Source organism: Clinocottus analis, unplaced genomic scaffold (assembly GCF_023055335.1).
Source record: "Clinocottus analis isolate CAN_PGR_092001 unplaced genomic scaffold, fCliAna1.0.p SCAF_10, whole genome shotgun sequence".
In the NCBI taxonomy this organism is placed as follows: Eukaryota; Metazoa; Chordata; class Actinopteri; order Perciformes; family Cottidae; genus Clinocottus; species Clinocottus analis.
Window position 1 is genome coordinate 17603414 of NW_027175821.1, and position 24004 is coordinate 17627417.

The following is a 24004-nucleotide window of genomic DNA, read 5'->3' on the forward strand; positions in this document are numbered from 1 at the left end:
GCCTTCACCACTTCCTGTTGCAATGCGCAAGGAAAGAAAGCGCCTGAGCAAAGCAGAGGCCAGGAAGAAAGTAGACAGGGTCACAGAAGTTACAGTATGGGTGGCGAATGGGTGGAGAGAAAAAAATCCTAATATATTATTAATATACCAAACCAAAAGTGAAGCAAGGTCATTGATTGACGGGTTGGTGATGGAAGTCCATCAGCTGTACCTGAGGGGGAGAATAAAGTGTATTGGCTAACCTGTATCTACATGTCCGTGATCGTTTCCAGCACGGATGCAGGACCACGGAGGCAATCAGTCGTGTTCCAGCAACCAGAAAACAAAGCTATTCTGTACTATTGTGCTATTCTGTGGGAAACAGGAAGTCCAGTCGGAGCAGCGTATATTTAATATGGGCTCAGTGCAACGTACCAACAGAGATGCAGCTTCCTGAGACTTCCTACTGCTGTGTATCTGTATGGGATATTCTTGGGCAATTGCATTGAATGATCTTTTATTTAATCTTAACCAAGAAGTTCTAGTTGTCTTAAATAACCTCACTTTACCCTTAAGGCAGACTAGAAGACACTCGTGTTTAGTACAGCCATACGTGTTATTAAAAGCACTGAGAGAGCAATGAGGACACACACAGGATGGATGGCTGATGTGTTTTTTCTTCATGTTTTAATATCAGTCTTTCTCCATTATGCACCCAATAACCTTAAGTTCACCACACTCATTTGACCCTTGCTTCTCACCACATAGATGTAGGTCCTACTCCACCTTCCCCTTCCTCTCTGAGTCTGCTGTGCTTCATTCCATCCTTTGATAAGACGAGTGATGGCAGCTGCGCTCTTGCTCTTAAGGGTCATGCTCATATCTACACAAATATTTAAAAAAAAACAGGTTTTTCACCTCAAAGATGGATAACAAACGGATGCAAATGCGTTCAAAAGCTGTGGCAAAATGTCATGCACCTGCAGAAAACACTTTCATATGGAAGCCGCTGCAGTTTTGGTGGAAACCATTGACTATCCCAATTTCTAGGGGCCTCCTATTCACACATTGAGCTTGTTCTACCTCTTGCTCCTCTGCAGCAAGTAAACAATAGTTTATTTATACATTTAAACCATGTTTGAAGGAGGAACATATGTTTTCCTCACAGGAATATCTCTCCCTGCTATAGGAACTGCCTCTCTCCAATGTCCATTTAACTGTTGCCTGACACCTGCGTATCTCCGCCAGCATGTGTTATTGGCAAGTAGCCTGTTGATGCCGTGTTGTCTGATGCTCCATAAACAGCCAGCTACAATAAACACTCATGTCAAGCTCCCAGTGGTAACGGCCAGTAGCATATGTTGGGGTTTCAAATGTCTGACAACTGGCGTCACACATTTTTGACGTGTGTCAGCACAAGCAGCGAAACACAAACAACTATTTCACCAGTGTCAGCAATCTGAAATCTAACAGATCACCATCAACAGTTCTCACTCATACATACAAACAACCACACGGAGGAAAAGTGAGGAGTGTCACAGCTATTTAAGTTCATCAGTAACTGTAATGTCAGGGGTATCGTGTTTCCATCACTTTGTTTTGTTTTGGATTCAGCTGCCTGGCGGCACCTTTGCCTTGCGTGTCAATACGTCAGCTGCATTTCCTTTGACCTGGGGTTATTAAATGAGAGTCGGTCTCCAAAATGTGAGCAAAAGTTCTGCCAACTGGTAATTAAACCTGGAGCCTTTCTTCCCCGACTGATCCCTCGCTTAGCATTCCTCTGCTTTATGAATATTCTATCTATGGACACAGGGCCTGTACGTCATCTGATGTGTATTTGACCCACAATGCAGCAGAGGCATTCAACGTTTCTGAATCTGAGCTTTTCTGAATCTTCACAATAGCATACTTTGACAAATGATCTATACTGCAATTATAAAGCCTATAAATGCATTCGTGTTTGTCTCCCATGGTGTAAAACGATACACTCAGATATGGACTTAATTTAAGTAAAGAATAGTTTGATGTCTTATTTTTGTAGTATAAACCTTGACTGTAGAGGCTCAAATGTTTGCCCCATCAATGTTTAAAGAAGTTATCAAAGCAGAATAGGACGGCTACATACCTGGAGTTGTTGAGACTTGAATAGACTTGACATACAGTTCCAGTGTGTTGTCCTGTCTGCTCGGATATTTCCTATTATAGTCTCTTTGTATTGTCTGTCGGGGCTGAATAGTTATTCTTTGGCACAAGAGACTTAGAAAATACAAAGTTCATAATGAACTCGATAAAATATTTGAAGAACATGTATAAAATCTGTGGAATTATAATCCACCTTGGTATCCAACAGGATCACTTAAAGATCCAGTCAACATAGCAACCATTGTTTGACTTTGCAGGAAATAAGGAACCCAAATAATAGTCTCCCAATGCACATTAGCAGGGCTGCGTTTCTCAGATTGGCGCGTATGAACTTTCTCTGAATATGTGGCTTCTTTCACAAATTGCAATGACGCAGGTGCTTTTCATAACTGCAAACCCTTAAAGAGCAGTCGGGACAGTCACGGGGACCAAAGCACTTACTCACAGCTTCATTCCAGCTGAGCTGCCACATTCATGCAAGGACGGCCATCACATCCGATAAGTTTCATTTATGCAAATTTGGGAGCAAACACAGTTCACGCAAACGGTTCTTAAGCATGTTAAGATAAAAACAAATGTTTACTTTTGTTCTGTCGAGGAGAAACACAAAGTGACCTGGAGATGAATGCAGTGTTCTTATAAAATGTTAATTTGCCGCAGTAAAGCGACGTAAAACCCCGACTACGGATTGAAGTTGTGATTTGACATTAACATTTTAGCAGAACAAAGTTTGACAGTCAAACACTGCTGTAGTTGTACTGGAAATGTTTGTGTGATGTCACGTTACATTTTGTCATTATGTCTGTTGGAGAAACAGAGACAACCTGTTTTAACTCGTCACACAAAGCTGATTACTAACGGTTTGTTTTTCAAAGAGAACTGCTAGAATAATCATGAAATATATGATTATTGCCACAATTTGTTCACAGATCATCAGACAATTTGAATGCTATTTTAGTATGAAACTAGAATATACATGTCTTGGTTTTAGGTTGATCTCTCATACAATTTGTCTGATTTTCTTTATGGTTTGCATGATATTTTCTTGGGGGAAAAAGGATTCATAATGTATGTTGTTTTGAGACGTTCTTGTTAACTGCTGTCACTGCCACGGTACTCTTCCTGGAGTCTACATGATGCATTTCAATGAAGAGTTTAGTCGTGTCCCCAACTGGGGATTTCCATAATCAAATCTTATTGGTCAAGACTTGCTTATCGTTGACTGATGCAAATGTTATTGCTTATTGATCCATATTCCTATTTGCTGCATTGGCTTCAATTATTCCCCACAACATACAAAAGAGTTTAAACACCCAATTAGGCAATCTGTCTCCTGGATTTGGCAAACAAATGTATTTCATCGGCTTTCTCCACTTTCTCTGCGCCCGCAGAGGCGGCCCACACGGGGGAGAGTTAGCTGTTGTGTGCATGTCGGTGCAGCGCCGTGCTCATTACTGAGCAACACTGTGAAGCAGGTCGATAGACGGACTGCCTGCTCGCTTTTCAGGGGTTTGCAATTTGGGGTCAGAGGAGAAAAAAACAATGAGAAAAAGATGCAACACATAATATTGAATATCTACAGACTATTAGATGCAACCATGCTAACAACGATCAGAAGACTATTTTACATCATTCTTAATTGTGTGTTTATTTCTATAGAGGTTACACTGTAGATACACACACATGTAATCTGTGGCTCACACGTATCTCATCAGATGAAAGCGATCCACATTGCGAGTGGTGACAAGTCACTTTATTTCCACTCCAGACGAACACAATTGGAAAAATGCAAAGTTGCCAGTCGAACAACATGATTAAATACATCAAATGTTTTCTAACAGACATCAATCAATGGACTCATCATTTGGCGTCTCGCTGCTGTGAGTCACACTGGCAGCTGCCATCGCTGGTAACAAGCAGACCGGACTGAGAGCGTAAGACACACCTGTCGAGACGGAAGACAGAGAGGAATTAAAAAAGAACGCAGATAACGTCTGACATTTCTGCTAACGCCAAAGAGATTTTGATCTACGAGATGAATGCTTGAGCTGGCTTTTTGATTGGGCTGTCCTCTTTGACAGCCGCGGCTGCAGAAAGGCAAGGTCAGACTGGATTGTTGCGCAAGAAACACACCAGACATCAGGGCTTATTATTCAGTAATATTGTTTTTGATTTTGTTTCTGCTTTGTACAAAATTCACCACGTCTATTTAACATGGTATGTCTTTGCATTGTATGGACTTATTATCAACCACAACACCTACATACAACATGTTGCATTATGTATTTTTTGCACACAAAGCATGGCAATTGCAACATATTTGACCCCTGCATGGCACTAAACTCTAAACAAAACAAAGAAAAATAAGAAGATAATAATTGTTGTTTGTTTTACTTAAGATGAATGAAACAATGTGACTCAGATGACTACATTTGTTGCGTGCTGCACTTGTTTTTCATCGCCTGACTCGAGCTGTTTCTCTCTTTGTGTTGTTAAGGCAAAAGTAAAAAATACTTAATTCATGGGCCTGAGCCATTTTGTCAGACTTTGTCGAATGAAAGAAACATTCAGCGACATGAATAAAATCAAATGATAGTGGATTCCTGGGGGCACAGTGCTGCACAAATGGCAGGGATTTGCATGAAACAGATGAAATATGATAATAGCAGATATGTATAATTGTTCACGGGTCACACAGATGGGCAGAGTTGGAAGCAGACATTTGCGAGCGCGTTCAGATCAAGGATAACTCATCGCAGCACCGAGCACACCGTCACACGCGCGACCTGCCGTGCTGAATCTTGTAGATTTCCATCTGGGCGTGAGACTTGACTTCCTGCTTGAAAAAGAGTAGTTTCCTGTAGTAAAACACAATCGCACGCGGAGCTAAGTGACAAGTCGAGATGTCACTAAGGAACTGATTCATCTGAGGAATGACATCATTCTAATTGTCGAGAAACCCAGTATCCCATCTGCATCACCGCCGCCCATGAAATTACATTTTCACAAGACTGGCTCTGGGCTAGAAAATGGAAAACGCTTTCAGGTACAAAACAGCACAGCAACAAAAAAAAGCTGTGCTATGATTGCCTTTCACTGTGGTCAGTCCTGTATATTTCCAGGACCGTGCTATTTAATTTAATGTGTATTTAAGTGTTTGTCGACGTTCAGCTGCGTGGTCCGCACAGGCAGACCGGGTTGTCTTGCCAACTGCCGGATGAAACTAATGTACTGTACACCAGGATGTGTTGTTTCACTACGCACACTCACAGGAACCAGAAGAGGAGCCTGTTAGATTATACGTCTTCTATTTCCAGCAGCGTCTCTGTTCTGATTACTTTGCATCACCTGCTCACACGCAGCGGCAGTCCATTGTTGTTTCCACTCTTTGGTAATGTTTGCATGCTCTGTCAGATGTATACTGTATCTAATTCTGTAAATATTGACGTACAGTTTATCAATGCAGATGACAAGGTATCAGCTCATTATGCAAACAAAGAATTACGATTTAAATCTGCTCCTTTTGCAATTAAGTGGTTCGTGTGTGTGTGTGTGTGTGTGTGTGTGTCTGCGTGCGCACACTCGACTGAGTTATACAAGTGTAACTGCCAGACTGCAGGAACATTTTGCATTGCAGGTGTGGACAAGGCGTCATGATTGACGAAATAATGCTCAACTCACATCCTCCATCCTTCAATGTGACACAAAGCTCTTATCAGTGGTGACAAGATCCTGAGACGTTACCACACATCAGTGTTTACACCACACACACGCCTAATTACTGACACTGAAAAAAAGAAGCACTCGTTCTGAATTCAGAAAGAGTGCTTCTGCTTGGATGTGAGCACATGTGACATCCTCAGTTATCTTCAATGGATTCAAACTGTTGGGCAGAAGTTTACAGGGACACGAGGGTCATGTGTGTTTCACCAACAAGTGAAAAACGCCGACGCGTGTCAGTTTGCATATCCACAACCTTTTGTCAGTGAATCTTCAACTGTGGATACAAAATGGCAAATCCACACTATGCTATTCTAGATCCATGAAAACAGAAGTGGCTCCATATCCTTGTTATGCGATACTAATCATAACATAGTTACCCTACAGGATGACGGCCGAGTCTAATTGCGTTTGAGCGATGTTCTCACACTAATATAATTATGTTAAAGCTCACAGCAGTAAGTACAAACTATGATTTATGTAAACTCTAAAATAGAATTTCTTTAAGTGGAGAGGTGTTATTTATGTTGGCAGACTCGTGATCACATCCTAGAAATGCCAATAGTGTTAATTGCTTCCTTTCACGATTTCATCAGAATCAGAAAAATATCCTTTAACACCTCGAAACTTCTACCGAGACGATTTGAAAGACTTCTTATGGGACATTTATTTCCTTTTTATTTGAGAGCTGACAGAGGAGCGAGAGACAGGAGGCTCGCTGGGATTCAAACCAACGACCCACTGCGCAGTAAAAACACGTGCCCATGTGGTACGCACCCTAACCACTCGCTGTGTAGACATTTTCCAATGCACGTTACCGGTTTGCTGGTGTCGTGGCCGTCCAGGGAGACATCATTTCCAGGCGCAACATGGGCATCTCTCTGGAGTCGAACATGTCAAGTGTCCGCTCGCCTCGCAGCCCACCACGCCGCACAACAGTTTGTGTCTCTTCTGCTCGCTCGGTGTTTGACATTCTTCGCCAGCAACTTGTTTACTTCAGCTGGAATCCGCTTTTTCTGGAGAGCTGGGGCGCTCCCCAAAGCCTCACATCTTCCAGCAGTTTAAACAACCACATGTGGACCGGCTCGTGAAAAATTGAGACATCCAGCACAATGCGGTGCTGTATTTCCCATAAATCTCCTTTCTCTCAATCTGCCTCCATGAAATCCTTTCTGATCATGTGCAATCCCTACTCAGTATCGGGCTGCTGACCATTTTCCACACACACACACACACACGCACACAGACGCACACATGTCCATTTGGCAGGAATAATGCAGCAGCCACGATTCTGCTGAACATTTCCAAGCCGGACAAATTGGGCTAAGATACCAGCTGTTAAGCATGGGAAGGCTAATCAGGTTAGCTGAATGCTGAGGATTATGCAGTGAAAGAAGAGTTGTTGTTGTTCTAAACACAATCTGCTGCAGCGGACAACACATCTCCTGTTGGTTTCCTTATCTGAGCGACTTCCTCTTGTTCATTCTGGAAGCTCGTCTTAGCCTTGTTATTTGCTTGCTGCAGTTTACCACAGGCCTTTTTTTTCTTTTTTTTTCATAAAGGAAGTGTCCAATTAACTGTGGATTTGGTGGCATGTGCTATCACATCAGGGTTCCCAGAGTCTCGCATCATTGTGTGGCAGGGTGTGAGGGCTTCAGGCCAGCAGTTTTAAATGACTGCCCTCGTCTGAATCTACTGCGTAAGGCGTTGCATGTCTGCATGCGTTAAAAAGAAAGACAGCGAGAGAGTTTGAGGGCGAATGAAAGTGTCTGTAACACAGCGTGTCGTCTGTATGTACCATGATCATAAACGTTGCAAAGTTATAATTGAAATAATAGAACACGATGAAAATACATTTCCACTCCTGGCATGTTTGTCATATCCCTTTTTTTTTTCAAACAAAACCTATTTTTTCAGCTCGTTTGTGTGATTTTAGCCAAAGTAATTGTCCTCAACGCTTTATTTAAAGCAATCTGTGTTTTTAATCGCCAGTATAGCTCCATGTTTTGGACAGTATTCATCAGTCGTGTGAAGTCTAATTGGGCTTGCTACTTAACGTTTAATAAAGCTTTTAACAAGTCTTTTGAAATACATAATGTAGCAGGCGTGCATCCTTTCACACCACGACAGTGTTGCTCTATTCATGCCATTGAACAGAATATTCAATGAAAGTATTGAACATATTGCACTAATAAGTAACAAATGAGTTTTAAAAAACACGGCGCCTCGTATTGTTTTAGTGTTTGAGTGATATTGCTAATTAATTTAATCAATTTATCATCTGAAATGTCATACCACAAATGAGTGCCTGCTTTATTTAGGTTACAAAGCATTTATTTACATGCACTAATATATATTCATTGTTTTTCTAGACGGCAGACTGTGAAATTGAAGTGCATGGAACAATTAGCCCTCTTCAGATTTTTTAAGATCACCGCTCTGTTTGACGGGTTCTCATCCCCAATCTGCGAGGGATTAGGAAGCGTCTCTGGTTTCAGCGATCATGGAGCAACAACATCTTGCATCTTCAGTGACCAAAGCCCAAAAAAATTGCACGTTTTTCCTGCGTCTTTTTAAATTGTTGACACCAGGGAGTAGTGTAGTTGTTCAATTAGGAGAACTGCTTCGCTTCACCTTCTGTGGCGCCCCATAACCCTCATGCTCAGCATCAGAGGAGGGGGGGAGGGGGGGCTGAAGCAGCCTGTGGTCTTCTTTCTGCAAATTGTTCACGAGTGGCCTCATGAAACAAGGTCCCGAGGTCGAGACACTGCTGGAGACTGACTCAGACACTGTGTGCTACGAGCAATGATGCAATAAACCTTTGTTGAGGGAAGCACTCGCGCAGCATTACCCTGTGGTGGTCACTGAGCTCTCAGCGTGGGGCCAAAGGCACCAGTATTTGTCTCTTCAAGCCATTTTAAAAAAAAAAGCTTTTCCGAGGGATGTTGTGTTTTCAATATTTCCACCGCCTCTTGGACAGCCCTCTGGCCAAATGTATAGTCCCTGCTCTTTAAAAAACAACAACTTTTAAATGTTTATTCATGCATATTTTTTTTTAAATTTATGAATGTAGTCTGGCAGGTGGATCTGCTTTCATCTTCTCTTCGTGTGTTTGTTTAAAGTGCTGACACCTGACCCCGTTCCCTTCTTCTGGTTTAATTCAAGCTGCGGTTATATATCTGCTTGCAAAGAAATACCTCTGACCCAAAAGTTTGTGATTTCTTTGTGGCATTTCGATGACCTTTTGCATTCATAATCTCCATATTTTTATACCGTCTACTCTATTCACTTTTCCTTTGTGTGTAAAGAAAGAAAAGTAAGAGCGCTAAATTTGCTCTTCGTCTATTCTGTTTTATTCTCTTTGAAGAGAGACCGATGAAAAGGAGGACGGGGACGGTTGTTGATACTTTTCATAAAGCGACTCCAGGCAATGTGGATTGGAGGCTGGCAGCGTCTCTACATGGAAATGTAGGCGAGTTACAATATGTGTGATAGTGCGAAAATATGTAGTATGTCTTCTTATTCAGCAAGCACTCTGCCAGTGAGTTAAAAATAATGTCTTACTCCGTTGGTCGTGTAAACAGTTTTCATTGGAAAGTGCATTACACTGGAAAAATGTGTGTTTTTTTAAAAAACAATATGCATCAAAAGCATGTTGGTTGGGATTTTTTAACACGCAGTATAAGATGCCTCAAGACACAACATAAATCATAACATTGTACCAAAGCTCTTAGGAGATCTCACTGTAATATTCACCTTAAAAGCTGTCTCTGCCAGACACTGTGAAGAAGAAACCACTGTACTCAAATCAATATTGCATTCTGTGATTTAAATTTGTCACAATATTGCTCTTTAAAACACTTTTTAGGGGGAGCCACATTTGTTTAAAATGCAATGTGGAGTAACACAAATACTGCTTCATATGTAACGCTGCAAAGAAAGAGTAACCCGAATATTCACTGAGCATAGATCCACAACGCAGCGTAAAACCGGTGCTAGCGTGCAACTTGAATGTGTGTGTTCGGTCAATGCAGGAACAGAAATTATTGGTGTTATTGAGCATGTAATTTAATAGAGCTTTGGATCAATGCAACTGGGCCTAAAAGCCTCCTTTGGCAAGTTTGTGTCATCAATTGAACTCGATTCACAGACTTCCACGAGCCCTTCACGTCTTGCTCCATAATGAAATGGCTGTCGGGGGTGATGACGACTCCAGCCTCGTCTCGAGTCTGGCTGAGTTCAGACCTCGAAGCCCAAAGAATCAAAATGTGACATAATTCATTCCACAGGATGTAAAGCCTCGTCGTGAAACCAACAGGGACACGGTGGTGCTGCACTCCATAGGCTTACAGAAACAACGCAGCGATTGGAAGGGTTTATTGCATTTTTATTGCAGCGCTCAAATGGCAAAAACACGAAAAAAGCAAACCCAAAATCCGGTTGTTGCAGTATATGTGAAATGAAGTACTTTAGAGCTTGAGAATTTCACCTGTTCTACTTTCTTTTTTTTTTTCAAGCGGGGCATTCGCAGCTTCGGGTATTTACGTAACAAGGACAAAAAGACAGTGAATGAGCTTTGGAGTGAGTTGAGCCTTGTTGACAGTGTGGCCTTTTGTTCCTGGCGAGGACAGTTGCTAGATTGAATTGATCTGACTTTAGAGCCTAACCATTTATCTTGGTCAGTCATGTCTGATCTGTCGCTGTCAAGCGAAGACGGACTTCTCAGAGAAATAAATTGCCTGGAGAGCTAACGTGGGTTCCTCTTTACCTCTCTGCCAAAGCATGCCCTTTGCTGTATTTCTTCACATACATTTAAATGCTATAGTTTTAAACTGTTTCCTGACATCTTTTGGACAATTAATCAAATACTGCTACTTGATTCATACTCCAGAACGTAATCGCCCGATTAAACAATGATATGGAAAAATATTTGTGCAAAATATCATTGGGGAAAAACGATTTCAATGTCCCGTGTGCTTTGGGTCTTCATATTGAAGAAAACCACTTAGCCGAACGATTCTCTATTAAATGTTGATGCATGTATAGCAACATACTATTTAACATGACGATGTAATGCCGAGCATCTCAATTTACAATCAATTCCAGCCAAAACACAGTGATAACGTAGGTTACGAGATGAACTGTGGGGAAATAAATAAGGAAACGCTCCATTACTTTCCTCCAGAAGGCTGCTTGCTCCTGCAGCCATGTTTTCCTCGGAGATTTCCACTTTAGTTCACCTCTCTCCAAGGACCCCCCTGGAGAAGAAGAAAAAAAGAAGTAAAGATTTTATTGGCACAGTTGCGGCTCAGCCTTGTCGCTCCAATTTCGAAGGCTGTTAGCTGATCCTTTTGACCGTGTCTTCCGCTACCTGGGCCATTTCTAAGCCACAGATGATAATCCTCAAGGGGCCCTCATTAAGTCTTTGCTCCAATTAAGCCACACTCATTTTGCCGCAGCACAATTGCTCTGTACCACAGTGCTCAAATCCTCCAACAGTGGATTAGGCTGATCAGTCAGTGGGCGGGATGCAAACAGCAGCATTGGTAAGTCGGGGGAAGAGGTGAGTGTTTCTTCGGTGGCAGCAGCCACTGCTCACACGTCCGCTGGTGGGCATTAAAGCATTTGAGTTCAAGGAAACTTGAAATTTTAAATTCTACAACATTTTTAGGCACAGTAGATTTGGGCTCTTTAAGTGGCTCAAATGGAGCTTAGAAAGTGGATTCATTGAGCAAGGCAGCGATGCTGAACTTTGATATAGTGTGTAAATTCCTGCTGGCATTAAGGCTTTCAAAGTCTACGTTTTTCTTATCCTTCACAGTTTCATAATCTGTTATGGATCCAGTTTCTGTATGGATGAAAGTAGCTGGATAAATTGTCTTCACAGTTTTTTCTCTCCCTCTATTAAATGATGGGAATCATGAGATGTAATAATGTCATTGATATGAATTTGCTACCAAAAACACAATATCCAAAGGTTTTACTCGTGTTATGGCCCAGAGTGCATGGGGTGGCCGTGGGCGCTGACGCTGTCCAGCTCCCTGCCCGACGGGAGAGCTGTCATGTGTTTGGTCGTGCTTTATACCTGCAGGTGATTGGTCGCCAGATTAGTCAATTAGTGCTGGTGATTTTTATGGAACATGTTTTTAATGTTAACGATGAAAGTATCTGTGTGTTGTCAATTGGCACTTTGGTCAAAAGGGTCTTGTTGCCTTTAAGTGTTGCTCAGTGATGCATTTCAACACTGAGTCAGTCAGTAGGGGACATCCGCTGTCCGACTCTGTGTAGAAGTTGTGTACTTTCTTCCTTGCGTTATGTATTTTTTAGTCAAGCACACTTGGTATTGCCTTGGCAGCCAGCTCCTGTAGTGTCGTGACAACGTGCGGTAGACTGGCCACATCAACAAAAGGACATTTTAACTTGACATACCTGGCAAAGCAACAATCAATCACTTTTAAACACGGCCTATAGTAATGCATTATATGAACAAGTATACATTTATGTAGATGGCACGACAGAGCTTAACACAGATCCACTCAGCAGGAAGACAACGTGCTGTAGACCGAGCAGAACCCACGGGGTGCACCGCGCAAGTCCGCAGGGGCCCGGTAGGGGCGGGGCTCTAATGTCACACAGCGCGCTCGTCTCCGTGACCGACTGACAACACATTGCAAATCAGGGACAGTGATGGCAAGTGGAATCATCAACTCCGTTACATCGGCGCCACACATCTTAATAGCGTACGCCCTGCAAATGCTACTCGCTTGTCTTCCACGACTCAAAAGATGGTGTAATGAGACATCTTCCGGCAGCTGGTTAGGCCGAAAAATCATCAAGCTGACCAAGGAAAAAGGAAGTGGCTGCGCATATGTCATCCGGGCCTGTTCTTGCCTGCTATCCTGGTGTGCTTAAGCTAATGTTTTCCCTCGGACTGACATTTCTTCAAGGATGTTTATCCTGGATCACTGGGCATTTGTGGTGGCTGACTCGTGAGCTCACTCTCCATGTCCGCTTTGATTTGTGTTTCTTTTGTTTCCTTGCAGACCCTGGAGTAAGTGACCCGTGACTAGAGTCACACCGGAGGTTTTCTAACGGACTTCCTTGCTTCTGTAACCGTGTATGGACATCTGACATTGGGGAACCCTGCAGGTAAGACAACAAACATTTGTATCTTCTTGTAAGTGTGGATGCCTTTTTTTTTATTTTTCTTCTTCTGTCAGGTTTGGATTAAAAGGACGTAAATAACTAAATAAATAACACGATCTATATACAAGTTATGCAAACATAATTGGGAAGGTGGTTTACAAGATCATAATAGTGCAACGTACAAATAAATACATATATCAAGATATGCAACAGCATTAAATGCAGCGTTTGTAAGTCACAGGTGAAGTAACAGCCATTTTTAAATGACAATTATGTTGTGTAGCTGGTTGCTGGCCAGCCGTGAGAAGCTAGCGACTGACTCCACTTGAAAAGACGTTGGCTGGTGAAACGTTGGCAGTCACTAGAATCACATTCATAGCTCTCTGAGAGAGACCGCTTGGGTACCTGCGTGCAGCTGGGCATGCAACTCTTCTACAAGAGGCTCTCCGGTTCATCTGTAACACACTAAACACACTTTTACGCCAATTTTATCATCCTATGCCAACAAGAATCCTTGTGGTTATGTGAAAAGAGAATGCAAAATAATAACTTGGGTCGTCGTTGCTCTGAAACTACTTTAGTTTTGTTCAGCTCAGCGGCAGCGGTGCGTCATAAAGCCAAGTCCAGCTTTATTCTCAGAACTGTCCTCTTGCTTTTCATCCCACTGGAGCTTGACGGCCTGAACACTGAGTCATGTCTATTTAAAAACGTATATTCAACTAACAACCCTGGTCATTGGGCCCTCTTGTTCCAGTGCTTAAGTCCCATGATGGCAGAAACCCAATTAGCCATAGTTTACAATATATAGATAATGATGATAATAATGATGTTTGTTATCCTCAACTCAGCATTGCACCGGCTGGAATTTATCACCACACACGTGTTAAACGGTTTGTAACTATGCAATTAGGGTGATGAGCAGTGCACTGTGAGGTAATACCTGATACATGTCGGCTCTCTCTTCATGGTGAGACTCTGCACCACCATGTCCCGATTTTTGGAAAAGCCACCGCAGCAAGTGGGAATGATAAAAGAAAAGGCTTCTGGTGGCGCTGCACAATGGGAACGTTCTATTTTGGGAAATTATAAACACGGATAGGCCTTCTTGTCTTTCCAGACATTCATCTGAAATAGCCTCGCTCACCACAGTGTTTGCACCTGATATGTTGCCAGTGTGGACATCTGCTGCAGTTACGGATGTTTGACATGATGTTTTAAAGGACACACAGAAGTCATAAGAGGATGTCGACCTTATAATAGAAAATCTAATCCTGATTTGAGCAGTTAAACAAGGTTTACGATGTCCGTTTACTCCTATGAAGAAACACAGAGGGGGTGTGGGAATTCAACCTCGCAGTAAGCATTTGTGAGATGTTGTGTTACTGATGGTCACCATGTAATGCCAGGTCAACCTGCGTTTGTTAAATGAGAAGAACATCCAAAATGGTGATGTACTCCTTAAAGGGCGGGCCTGTCGTGCAATAATATTCATGTTATATTTTGTCGAGGAAAAACACAGAACAATAAGAAAGAAAAGTTAACTTAACTGAATCACCTGCATCAACGTTACCACTCAATGCTGAGAGGCATCACAGTGACATTTTCTCCCCAAAGGGCAGGGAAGACACAGAATGGCTTGCAGGTTGTCAGACACACCTACAGCCAACGTGCCTAAAGGCCTGGCTTCAAATGCCAACGCCGCATGTCTCTGGTGAAACCTAATGGGTCTGGTTAAGTTTCTCCCCATCTGTGTCACTTTTCCCAATCAATGCACCGAGGGAAAACGTGGAAAGAAAGACTGGCAACGGTTGGAAATTAATGGGATCACGTTGGGGAAGGGACTGTGCTGAACGACGTGTGGAAAGAAAATGTGTCTCTCCGTACTCCCTTGCTGCCATGAGGCATAACACAATTAGACTTTAGATTGTTTTTCCTCTCCCTCTGCCCATCTGATTTCTGCTCTTGCCAGGCTATTCTCTTTCATCTGCTTTATTCCTCTGTATTGTCATAATGTAGCAGACCCTGAGTGCTCTCACAGATCACTGGTACAGCTTATCAGTGAAGTGGTGCCGCTTCAAATTGGGTCCCTTAATTTAGTCTCTCTACATTCATTCGCAGGATCACACTTTTCGGGGGGGAAAGGCTGCAGCGGTGGAGAGGAACGATAAACATACTGTACAGGTACAGCAGTCTGGAGTAGTACGTGGAAAGCTCATGCAGAGTTTAGGAACTGAGGGAAGGAAGAAAAGAGTCTGCAGTTTGGTTTGTTGAAGCAGATCTTTGCTTTTGAAGTCCTGATTAATCCTCAGCAGAATTGGGGAAATAAGTGGAAAACTGCTGGAAATGTGTCAAACAATTCTGGAGCTATGTGTTACGTCCCTGTTAAAGCGACACACCATCCTGATGATGCTGCACTGTGCACTTCTCTCTATATGGACGGAGTTATGGGGTAATCTATTTTAGTTTGCTCGTAATGCACCGAAACGTTTTAAAATAGCTCTTTTATGTGACCATGGATACAAACACAAAACACGCATAAGCATGTAGGACACGCCACAGAGATAAGTACACCGAATGATCAGCACGTTCTCACTTTAAGCATTAAAGTAGAAGGGCGTACATTAGAGTTGCAGCTGTGAAGGGAGTCCAACAGAGTACTTAACCAGTGTACCCGGTAATTTGACTGGATTTAATGGGTACGTTTACCTACTGTCTACCTCCCGCATCAGGATATTTTCTGACTTGTTGTCAGAGGCGGATGTTTCATGGACCAGTTTCAACATACCCAGAGCAGCTGTCTCCAAATTTACATTTTTAATTGTTTTTAGGCATTACTCACGGATGCGAGAGTTGAGACAATATTCATCCGCGGCCGCACTTTACCGGGATAAACGTAAAGGCATAATTAAGCCATTAAGGCTGCATCTGCCAGCCTAATTCATTTTTAATTCGCAGAGAACTCTGCTGTATCTTGCTACAGTGGATGTGACATTTTAATTAAGCAAGGGCTGTAAAAATGTTTACCACAAGGGTGCAGAGGGGCCACTGCTCATGTCACTGTGGAGAATAGTAACTCCAGGTCCACACTGGCTCCCACGGCCAGGCCAGCACACCCCAGAAGTCCCACAGACCTCCCTGCTATCATTACAGCAATATGTCACACATTGAGCACAAATAAAGGCGGTTCATTTGCATCTGTTCAAGTTGAAAAGAGTGCTTTCATACCAGTTCAACTCGTATTATGTATGGCATACTTGGACTTAAAGCTGAGCTTATTACATCAGTATATTTAAATCAATTTTTTTTTCTTTTTTTCCCCGTGGTAAATCTCTCTTGAGATTTTCTTTTTTAATACCGCCTTTGGCATAAACACTGGGACTGGAAATAGAACTCTCAGATTAATTTGACACAGAATTGCCAACTTGAAACACCGAAGCTCAGGCATATACCATGACTGATGCTGGTAAACACTGTACAGTACATAGTACATTCAAGTCAATTATTTCTGGTTTGCATGGATGATTGCATATTTATTGCGTGAACAAACCACCATATATAGGGATGATGGATATAATGGAAGAACTACATCTAGGATAACTGTTTATTTCCCATCAAAAGACTAAAGAAGAGGTCAGCATGTGGAATTTAATAAAAACGACGAAGGGCATCAGCTCATCAGTGTGTCCTTTTTTTGTTTCATGGTCCGAAGCATGCTAGATATCATGGAAAGTGTTTGTTTTGTTAAAATCAAAGGTTGTCAGATACATCAGCGTTATTCAACTCCCAGTCAAACCGCCTGCAATAGTCCTCATCACAGAGTTGCTGGTTTGAATCTCCAGGATTGTTCGTCACACAGAGTGTGAGCGGCAACATTGAATGAGTTCCACATTTCAGCATCAAGTGTCTGCAGTGGAGCGCTTCAATAACACAGCGGGGGAGCGTGTGACCGGTACATGTGCTGTACTGTAACCGTGTGGGTTTAGAAACACAGCCTTGCTGCAACACGCATGACGTACAGTCACAGTGTATCGAAGCAACCTAGCTTCAGACCTCTAAGATCTCAGGACTGGAGCATATTTACAGCTTCAAGTTTCCAAGCTGACGATAAGCGAATGTGATTTTTCGTGACGGTATGCTCATGAATATGCACGCGCAGCTGAGTAACTGCTTCTGCTAAGAGCGCCCTCCCCGCACAGCCGCCGCGCTCGGCACCACCTTGGCACAAGACGGGACATTATAATGATACATTATTATCGTCATTGTAATGACACAAGTTTCACCGTGACATTCAACAGTATCTCATGGAGCGGTTCGATGAAATGTGCGCTGGAGACGACGGAAACGTCAGCCACGATGCAGCCGGCAGAAGCGCTGAGCATTTGGTGGCATGCAATTATTATCGACTTGGGGATTTCAGGGTTTTGTTAAGCGTCCTGCGCACATCCTTGTCGAAGCGGAGTGTGACTGGTGTCGTGAGTGGGATGTGGCAGACAAACAAAAGAGGCCGAGGACTGTCTGAAGGCGGCGGCGTCTTCGGAGATGTCTGTTCCGACTAATGCTGCGAAGCCAGAGCCGGTCAGCGCCGAGGACAGCTCCGCTCTGTGCCGCGTACTCCTCGGGACCTCGGACAGCTCCCCGGGGATCTGACCAGTCATCCGCAGTTCATCTACAGGGTATCGGCCGAGCGGAGCCTGCACACGTCTTCTCTTTTAATCCACTTCACTTGTTCCCTGCACTCATGTTTTTTTTTTTTTTTTAAACTGCCATTTTCAGATGAACTCCAATTTCAAGTTACCTGAAGCCCATTTTGCAAGCAGGATTAATGGCTGGTGTGAGCTAACCATGTGTTTGGTTGGCTTTTTGGATGCATGAACTCGCTTTCATGTGAGGTAACCATAGTAACCCGCGACTAAAGTCCAGGCTTGTGGCCAATTTCTTGTCCGTTGGTTATGTTCAAATAGGAGCCCGCAATGCAGAATGTACCGAACACGCCTCTCTGATGTGTAGATTGAATGCATTAATCCGGGAGCTGTCTGCAGCGTATGTTCTGAGTGGCTTTTCCTTCGGCTTCATTGAACAAACATGAATGTTTTCTTTCCACTCGCATTTTATTTTCTATACTGACCCACATATTTGACAAAATGGCAGTTATTACTGAAATAAGCACTGTAGGATAAAGACATGGCAGGGAGATGTACGTTTAATGATTTACATACATTTTAGAAAGCAGATTTACCAGGTTGGATATAAGTAAAAAAAAAATACACAACCAAACAATACTTAACCAGAAATGACCAGAAAAAAGTTGCCACTTTTTATATCGATGTAGCCTTTTCATGCTCGGGCCAATAACTGGTTTCCTCATCATATTTCCAATGGATAAAGTTGACTGTTTGCAAACCAACCAAAGCAGTGACGTGTTGAATGTCAACTCGTGCTCCCACACTGTAGTGCTGCAGCTCTGACGAGCGTCAGGTTGACATCAGGAAGAGGAAATCTTTTTATAGCCTCAGTGTGACGGCACAATAGTTCATCTGATCCTGAACTGCCTCATCTCCAACAAGCCATGTACTATTTATTACAAATTACACCCCGCCGCTGTGAATACAATCACACCTTAATTGGAACATTTGGGAAGTTGAAAGAGCGCATTAATGACACTGTGGGCCCGGTTGTGCAGAACAACCTGCGTTAAGTCGAATAAAGCTGGAGGAAACTTTGTGCGACAGCTTCCTGTGTTACTGTCGAAGGTGTTTCTATTGTTTTTCCGTTCACATTTCATGGACAAAGGAATATTGAAAGTTTTTTTTTTCTCCTTCAGAATACATAACAGGTTCCTGAGTGGCAGGAAAGTAATAGTCTCTGTAATTCTTTTCCCAAACGTTTTGGCTTCCCTTGTCTGTAAATCAACACGCTCATCCTTTTTCCACACAGACGCTCAACATGGATTTACTGAGTCTTGCTGCGTCGTGTGGAGGATTGTGATGGAGATGTCTTCCATGACATGAACATATTATCTCTGGAGAGCTGAAAGTTCAACAGGCGAGATGTGTGCGTCTCGGTTTCAAAGCCCGAAAATATAATAAGTTATGAGCATTGAAAAGCTCAAATATTCTTCTTCCTCCTTCTTGTTCTTGTTCTTCTTTCTTCTTTCTTCTTCTTTCTTCTTCTTCCTCATTCCTTCTTCTTTTTCATCTTTCTTATTGTTCTTCACAATTTGCTATCTCTGAGTGAGCAGGGGTATTTTTTTCTTTGTCTTTTGATGTTGTGGATTAATGGAAGTTTATTTCTTTTTTGAGGAGAATAATACATGGTAATACCGGTGTAATTTCCCCTTTTTCTTATTTTTAATATTTCCTCTGAACAGTTTTCAGCCAGTGATACATGTCCTACCTTCAGATGCTTTTGTTGTTTTCACTAACAAGACACGCTACGTTGAAGTCGGCCAATAAATGTCTTAATCATGCAGCTAATGTACCTTGTTAAATTGGGACTTCTTTCATTTCTCCCAATTTCTTTGCAATGTTGCTCATTTTTAGTAAACAAAGACTAAGATCTGAAGAATGGGACTGCTTTTGGAGCCAGGGATAAGATGATAAATTACATTTGTCAATGTTGCAATGTATATCTGCCAGCTGGATTTCTTTCCATAAGGAACCCTTCCAAAATATTAATAACATTTTGGTTCGCAATAAAAAAGTAAAACGGCACTCGCTGAATACTAAAAGCTAAACATGCTAAATGCTCTGCTACCTCCAGTGGTATCTAGACATTTACATAGCTTCCTTTGTCCAGGTTGCTAACTATACATTTATATTCACATCAAGATATCTGCGTCTTCCAGAAAGACAGGTTATTATCAGATTATTATCTCCCACCTCTAAGTATGTCTTTGCGTTGTTTGCTGGACTTCAGCCATCACAAAAACAGAAAAACTGTGGTTCTTCACTTCCGCCCGTTGAGACTCGGATGAGACCGTTTGTGCCTCCAGAGCAGCCGTTGTGCTGATTATATTTATGCAACTAAAACTCCAATATGCCTAAAGACCCTTTAGCTTATAATCATGTTCAACTTCATCCACGAGAACGAGCCGTTTCACTTTTTAGTCATTTCGTTCCGGTTTCCAGGGCTTTGAAATCCATGCAACGTTACAGTACACCTGGTTTATAGAAGGCATTTCATTTAGTGACGACCATTTCATAAATGACCTATCCCCGTCTGTATTAAGCACATCTAATAATTTGTTAAAGCAAACTATGTCTAACTTCTGCTGTGCACATTCATGTTTATGAATAAAATGGTGGATGCGAGTTCCTATCACGCTTTGCCTGTAACACTTCAAGGCATCACCTTCATCTTCACTACAGATGAATGTTTTCACACCTGCTACGTCTCTTTTAGCGGGGGGCTAAATATGAATCGTGCTCACAGGTTTTCTTCCCTCTCTTTTTCATTGTTGGATCCATCTGTGGTCTGTGAGTTTCAGACGCTTTTTTTTCTGGGGAGTCAGAGTGTTTCTGCTGCTCTTACCTGCTTCTGTGACTGACAGGAGCGCCAAAGAGACCTTTCAGCTATAAATACATTTTAATTCCCCTTTAAGGATTATGTAAATCCATGTATTGACATGTTCTATAATGCTTTCCTAAATGAAGATGACGTTGCTGCTTTATATTGAAGTAAAAGCTTTATTTCTCATTGTTGGACCCCTTTTTTTTTTTTATTCATGCAGGATTATATGAGAATTTCTGTACGTTTTAGCCACCATGATTATTCCGCGCTACATTACAACAGTCATTCTTACGTCGCTACTACTTCATCAGTATGGAAATGTAGCATACAAATAATTACACTCTCAAAACATAATTCAGAAAATGATTAATTTAGAAAATGCAATCAGTGCCAGTTCTCCCAGTATCTAATTGCTACGTTTGACTTATTGTATACGGTTTCAAATCCGAATCCAGTCAACCATCATGAACCAAACATGTGGAGATGTTTGTCATTGTCTCTGTAAAAACCGTCACTGGAACGGCACAAGGTCCACAGCATGCAGCGTTCACAGCAGAAAGACGGCCCATGTTAACGGTAGCTGACTCTATCGTACATTTAAATGAATATTTAAACAAAAGGACTTCACAGGCTGCTGCCGAATTGGCAATCAGATCGTATATTGATGATTTAAAAGGGATGAGTGACGGTTGTCGTCTTCTACGGCAATATTAAGGAGATTTGAACGAACTCGGTATCAGAACTCAGATGTAATAATATGATAATTGTGTAGAATCTGCACCCGACTGTGCATTACGAGATGTTTCTGCTGGAGCAGCAATTGTCCGCCCGCTGAGTCCGTTAATCAACAAGTCTCGAGTGAATTTAAATCTTTAATTTCCAGTCTCGGTCTCTGTTCCATCTGCAGCCGCACATTGTTTTCTCTCCATTCGTTTCGTTTGCGCGACTAAACTTTGCCCTGCGCCGCGTCAGAGAAATTAAATATATGATTTGAATTGAGATATTAATCATAAGATAATGAAGGGAACCATCATTTGAAGAGCTGGGACATTACTATTAAAGAGATGTTAAGTGGTTCATATTTTAAATAACATTTTCGCAATCTTTTCAGAAATATTATTCAAACAAAAACAACATGAAGACAAAGTTGTGCTGGAATTTAACTGTGGTGTATTTCAGGCAAAAACTTAACATTTACAGTTTCTTAAATGTAAATATGTCTGGTTCCTGTAGTTATCTATGGTAATAAATTCAATATCTTTATGTTTTGGACTGTTATGTTCATCTTTGACACATTCATAACGACTTCTCCAAACTAAGACTTTAATATAGAAAATGAGAACGTCAAATAAATAATGAAAAAAACAATAATTAGCTGTAGTCCTTGAAATTCCTTATTGAAGACGGACTTTAACTTTGAAGAACGAACATTAGCATTCACAAAGTACAAGTCATGGGTCACAGCTCACAGACCATTTCAACAACATATCGTGTATTCGTCTAAAATGTAGTTCTTCCTTTCCTGCTCTTTTGTGACACTTTGGTTCATTCATCCTGGCCGTTTCCTGTGCTGTGTCGGCACGGATAATCTCATCTCTGTGGATGCATCTGATGCTGAAGTAATCTCACGCGCCGTAGCGCTGATTGCCAACTCTTCTCTAGAAGTGATGATTAGCATACAACCAAACATAAACCCCCCCCCTTTTTTTCTCTTTTTTTGATTAAGGTCATTAAATGCAGTATACTTTATTGTCCGTGCCCTCCGACATCAATGTACTGTTTCTTTATATTAATGTTACTTGACAATACCGAATGAAATGTAATTAACGTAGCTAATCAGGCTATGCATAAACAACATTGTATTTTCTATATAAACTCAGTACTTCAGTTGATAACCGTCATGTATACGATTTCAGTCGGTGCTAGCTGTGACGGTATTCAGTTAGCTCTGACTGTGGCCTTTTCACCGTGGGAGACCCGGTTCATCAGAGCACGGCACGAGACAAATGGAGAAGATGAGGCGGGGGCCCCTCCTATAGAAGGAACATTAAATCTCCTCTCATTGTGACTCTTTTGAGCGCCCCTTTTAGCGGGAGCTTATATCTTAAACTGTCGGCTCGATAACTCAATTCTAGTCTTATCTGGGGCACACGGAAGAGATTGAGAGCGAGGTGGTAGAGATTTCTCTCATTCGCCAGGAGGATGTATCCCACAGGCCAGACTGTAAAGAAACACCGAGGACCCCCGTCAAAGATGTCTTTGAGAGATTACCGCGAAGATGGGCGTTAATAACACGGCACAGTATGTGACAACGGATGGTTTATTGATGGATGCTCCAGAGGCATTTGCAAGGCACTGTGGTGGTGACAGATTGTTCCATGGATTGGACGACATGGAGAGCTTATGAATGGAAGAGATGGGTCGATTTGCTCCGTTGATTTACTTTAAACTTCTGCTATAAATACAAACACGGTCTGGCTCCAACAATTACTGGAGGGGAAAGGAAAGTGGGTACAGGAGTATACATTGCATTGTTGTCAAAACCATCCTCTCGCAGACAGTAGATGTTAATTCACGTGGGTGAATGTCAGGAGATGGTGACAGTGGAAACCCGTCTGTGCAATGTGGCGACTGAGATGAAAGACGCGCGACTCCATTTTAACCACTGCGAGGAGTGCAGGGAGGAGTGGGAGGTGTTGAGGTGTTGAATGCACAGATCCTTTCCTGGCATATCTGACTTTGAAGCAGTCTTAGGTGGGTTGATGGCTCTGCTTATGCAATATCTCTACATGTATAATACCCTTATGCACAGCCATGTAGGCGCCGCTCATTCTGAACAGTTCAGGCTTTACATCCTTCAGCAGAGTCTTTTACAAGCACGCTGGATGTTTGCGAGCAGTTTCCTCGTCGACTAAGCTTGTTGTTCCCAACACGTTTTCCTTTGAAGGAATATCTATTCAGCGCCTCTTGTCACTCATGAAGGGAAAATGTCTCTGCGTGCGTTGCCGTCTTCCTTTTCCCTGTCAACATCTCACAAGCGCCTTGATGTATCTTCATCTATCTTGATGTATCTTCATCTGTCTTGATGTATCTTCATCTGTCTTGATGTATCTTCATCTATCTTGATGTATCTTCATCTGTCTTGATGTATCTTCATCTGTCTTGATGTATCTTCATCTATCTTGATGTATCTTCATTTATCTTGATGTATCTTCATCTGTCTTGATGTATCTTCATCTATCTTGATGTATCTTCATCTATCTTGATGTATCTTCATCTATCTTGATGTATCTTCATCTGTCTTGATGTATCTTCATCTGTCTTGATGTATCTTCATCTATCTTGATGTATCTTCATCTATCTTGATGTATCTTCATCTATCTTGATGTATCTTCATCTATCTTGATGTATCTTCATCTATCTTGATGTATCTTCATCTATCTTGATGTATCTTCATCTATCTTGATGTATCTTCATCTGTCTTGATGTATCTTCGTCTATTTTGATG

At 42.0% G+C, this 24004-nt stretch overlaps 1 protein-coding gene across 3 annotated transcripts in view; it reads left to right on the forward strand.

Moving 5' to 3' along the window:
* The window catches only part of lingo2 (leucine rich repeat and Ig domain containing 2), a 200079-nt gene that overhangs the window by 54452 nt on the left and 121623 nt on the right, over window positions 1-24004 (forward strand). For all 3 annotated transcript variants that reach the window (XM_068595438.1, XM_068595437.1, XM_068595439.1), the window contains exon 3: window positions 12885-12990. The gene's annotated coding sequence lies outside the window, so the exon portion shown is untranslated. The remainder of the gene's footprint in view (window positions 1-12884; window positions 12991-24004) is intronic.